The following is a 4,718-nucleotide window of genomic DNA, read 5'->3' as shown; positions in this document are numbered from 1 at the left end:
TTGGCTCCCTCCCTCCTCCTTCTTCCATTAAACTTGGTGGAGCTGGTGTACACGATCTATTCTCTCTAACTCCCCCTCACGTTGATGCAAAAAATTCTGGGAATATGCGATGTCTATTAATGCCCTTCACATGTTTGTTGTTATGTTTGTTCCAACTGAAAGTATTTTTCTAGGGTTCTCTGGTGGTCACACATACTGATCCATACAGGTTGAGTATCCATTCTTCTCTTCTCATTTCCTTTATCGTTTTATTGTATTTCAAACTGCTGTGCAAATATGTACAAGACTGAGGCTTGCATTTTAGGTACAAAGTTTACTCTCATCACTATGCACATGTATGGAGAGTGAGAGTGAGGGGTCAAAATCATTCAAGTGATGCATTGTTGATTTAGAGATGCATGGAATTCACCTTTGGTATTGTATGCACCTCGATTTATTTTAGCATGTTTATCTGTACACATACATCAGGTACAAGTTTGATGCATTAGGGGAGCTGCCGGCTCACTTATATGCTTAACATGACATACATATAGTTTGGCTGCAATATATTTGATCATTTTGTTTTTAACCTTTCGTGTTTTTGAAGTTGTATACATAAAACAATCTAACTACACAGGCTGATTGTAACTTATTTCATACACTTACAGTTGTGTATAGTTCCTAGGGAAAAACATATATACTATATACATGCATCTGAGTGTCTAAAGCTTTTGCATGACAAGATGGATTGGTTGTGAAGATGCTATATTTTGAGTGGTAGAGATTTTTCAGTATGTGCTGACGATGCTTCGGCTTGACAGTGTTATCTATTTCTTTTCTGTCAGTTAGCATATCTACTGTGTATGCTGCAACAGTGGAGGTGAGTTGCGTCAGCGCACTATGTGAGCATGTCGTGGGGCAGTTTAAGCGACTATGTTCAAGAATTCTGCGTGATCTCTTGGTGGCGTCCATGTATGAGGACCTTCAGATTTGGGTAAGCTATGGCTTTAGTAAAACACCAGCAAGTATTTATGAGGTCACAAACCTCAAGTTTGAGGTTTCGGGTTACTGATTTGTTGTATTTTCTGTCCAGTTTATACTCAGGTATTGTGATGCATTCTTACTCCTAATTGATCTGATTTTGGTTTGATTTGTATTGTAGGATGATAGACACCTTCAGTGAAAATTGGAGTACGGATTGGACCAAAGAAAGAAGGGTGTGGACGTGCTACCAGAGAGCACATAAAGGGTTTGGAGGAGAGGCAGGAAGCGCTGCGGGTGGAGCAGCAAAAACTCTTTATTTGTCTAGCATCTCGCGAAAATCACCAAATGGGTTTGGTACGTCTTTTCCTAATCTTTATTTGTTAATAAAATGCTCTTCATATTCCCTTGGTATGATGAGATTTTTTTCCTGATCTTCCAAAAATTACTGTTCAAAGCTACTGTCTTGCCGCTGTACCACTTGAGCTCTAGGTGCTTCTTCATAACCAAGCAATACTTATTATGGCTCAAAGCTACTATCTTGCCGCTGTACTACTTGACCTCTAGGTGCTTCTTCATAACCAAACAATGCTTATTATGGCAATAAAATATGATATTAAGGTGGAAGCCATGTTAAAAGATTGTGCAACACATAGGGCCTAAGTTTATGTTTTATCATAGCTATTCTTTATTGCATTTGGTCCACAAATTTTTGGATGAAGATATCTATCTCACCAATCAGCTAAAGTAGTGTAGATCTGGGCAATGGCTACTGTTATATTGCCTCAGTTCAAGAGGTCAGCTTCTTTCAGGCTAAAGTCCATGCAAGGGACAAAATTTTCAGTGAATACTTTCATAGGAAACATTACAAATGTTTATTCCAGTGCAAGTTCTCCCTTGCCTGATTTGTGTACTTTTCTCTTCATATGCTATTCTTTCTTTCAATCCGCCGCTCATATTATGACATTTCTATGTTTTGATTAGCACCGCATTAATTAAGCAGGCTGATGTAAATCGCTCTGGCCGACCTCCTCTGTTTGCCCTCACATATTCTGAACCATATATTCACAGGTTGATAAGAAGGCAAATATTTATCTTGGCTACATGGTTCGCGTTCCAGTTTTGGTTGTAGTATGTGGTTCTCTATGCTGAAAATAAATACTTATACGCAGGTTTAGAAGACAGCAAAGCAAACTGCTTTGGCGAAAGATGTGTTGAAATCCTGAGTTGAAAATTCTTATGCGTCTTGCGTGCATCTGCAACTACGGAGATTGGGAAACACGGAAAAATTTATACGAAAGATTTTATTATTGTCGAACGTGAGGTACCAGAAGACATTTGATTTATTCAGTCTTACATTTACATATACATGAATATAGAGCTAGCTCAATTTACTAAATATTTTTTCCATAGGAATTCAGATTATTGCAAATAGTTTGTGATTTCCTTTCTCTTCCTGAGCTTATCATAATCCAACTCTGCTAATGACATCCTCTGTTTTATATGATCATCATGACGTTCCTTTAAAAGTTCTTAACTAAGCAAAAACTAGGAAACTAGCTCTTATTTTCCCCGTTTTAATGTCATGGAAAAAATAGTTTTACAGATCATCATAAAAGGTAGACACAACGAATTGCTCCAAAATAAAATTAATTTTAAGCATCCAGAGCCAACCAAGTGTTGAGCTTCCTCGCAAGGCACAATGTTCAAATCTTCCTAGCCATTTGACAGATAGGGCAAGCATAGCAGGAAAGTTGATTTTATAAAATGTGCACATCACATTCTTGCATATGCCCTTATGAGTCTTATACTATAGGGAATGTCTTCAATTTATAAAACCTACACTATTTATTTCTTTTTTTTTTCGAGAGCGTTTCATTGCATTGAAAAGATAGTTGTTACACGCCTCCTAAGAGGTTTACACAGAAGATTCCTTTGTGTTTCATTGCATTGAAAAGATAGTTGTTACACGCCTCCTAAGAGGTTTACACGGAAGTAATATTACTGAAACTGAAATTAGTGAACATCCCAGGATATTTGTTTCTTATTGCATAGCTTGCTAATGAAGAGTTGATTGCTATATGCGTAAATTAAAATTCAGCCTTGGTTGCAGGGAGAGACAATGAATGATTGGAGCCTATGTGCCAAGAACCTGCATATATTAGTTTGGAGAACAATTGAAGGAAGGCTGAATCTATATTTGAGATGTTCATCGTCGCTGAAGCACGAAGAAAGTACGAAACAACGGGCCATCTGCACATAATCGAGATTGCTGAACACAAAAATATCCAACAAATTACTCCGCATCCTAACAATTGGGGAGTTCGCATATAATACACAACCATTTGGGGTTCCAGCGGCATGAATGGAAAATAATACTCTTGTGTTAGGTACTTATCTACCATCATATATGACTTATTGTCTATTTCATTCACATATTTTGATCACTGCATCAAGTTCCGTCGTCCTGAAAATAATACTAAGAGGAAATGATAATTACTGAGGTCATGTCATCGGTTCCTGTGACATAACACTCACAAGCAAAGATGCAGTCTTAGTTGTGGCCAGTACCACAGGTCGAGCGGATTTTACTCAACCTGCCATAGCTGCCATATTAGGTAAGAAATGTGTTTTAGTGGCCGATGTAACGCAAAATTCTCTTGGAGATAGGAGCATTATCTTCCATGTTTTGTGATCTTTTAGGTGATCATCTGCACATCCAACAGTTGTACCCGTAGCAGTTGTATGCCACCTCCTACTTTAGCAACAACAAAAAAGTTGAACAATCTCTATATTAACTGATCTATCCAATGACACTTAAAAACTACTAAAAAAAAAAAAGCCCAAAAGCTACTTACATTCACCAAAGATGTCATGGAGACAATCCATTCGGATCTGGGCGAGGTAAACATGCGTGGACTCTTAACTAGCTATACCAAATTCTCCACAAATGAACCGTCTGATATTCTTATTCAACGAAACAAGCTCAGCACTTGACAAAAGGAAAAGGAAAACCTCGGCTGCACTAGCTAAAAAAAGGTATACCATCAGATCAACTCCATGCTCGCAAAGTGGCAATGGCTCCTTAATTTTCATTGTCTACAGTGCAACCATGGGAGGAAAAGTCTGTCCAAGGAACTGTTTCGTGGCCAAATAGTGAAATAGGTCAATGCACCTCCTGGTATTATTTTTCTAAGATAGCACGTATTAATTCCGAGCTCTTTTCCTTGCAGTAAACATAAGAGTGTGACCTACAGCAACAAGTCAAGTTCAGCTAAAGATCAAACGATCAACCGTCCAGACTGATGAACCAGACAGTTTATTTGGAGGAAAATAGTGTCAAACACATTAAAATATTATGCACCTATTTACCTGTAGTGTTAGGTATTTATGTGTTATTATGACAAGTGTCCTGCTTAGTTCACTTGGCGTCTCGGCATGTCTACTAGGCATAGTCAGACTATGGTCATATTAAGTGCCTCTGTATAATCATGACAAATGCCTCCTTCACCTTACTCATCGTATTACTAGATTTAATCGATATTGCTTCAGTACGGTCTAGAACTCACATCACACTCTTAAGTATCAAATCCAATTACAAAAGGACATCACTCAGTCTGAACATACCAGCAAATCATCTTGGTTTATATAAATACAAAACAATACCAGTAACCCCGCCTTAAAAATATGGAGGAAGAAAACAGACGCACTACCCTTTGATAACGCCGTCGACCCCTGAATCCCATGCCGTGAAAACG

The 4,718-nt window shown here is 38.1% G+C and overlaps 1 long non-coding RNA gene across 1 annotated transcript; it reads left to right on the top strand.

The window, feature by feature from the left end:
• The first annotated feature begins 2,244 nt into the window (after nt 1-2,244).
• Nucleotides 2,245-4,497, top strand: LOC124665481. Its single transcript, XR_006990580.1, has 3 exons — nt 2,245-2,284; nt 3,074-3,350; nt 4,194-4,497. It is a non-coding gene; the product is annotated as an uncharacterized LOC124665481 (long non-coding RNA).
• Nucleotides 4,498-4,718: the final 221 nt, after the last annotated feature.

The sequence above is a fragment of the Lolium rigidum genome, chromosome 6 (genome assembly GCF_022539505.1).
Source record: "Lolium rigidum isolate FL_2022 chromosome 6, APGP_CSIRO_Lrig_0.1, whole genome shotgun sequence".
Lineage (NCBI taxonomy): Eukaryota > Viridiplantae > Streptophyta > Magnoliopsida > Poales > Poaceae > Lolium > Lolium rigidum.
The sequence above is the reverse complement of the archived record's forward strand: the minus strand, read 5'-3'. Positions and strand labels throughout refer to the sequence as shown.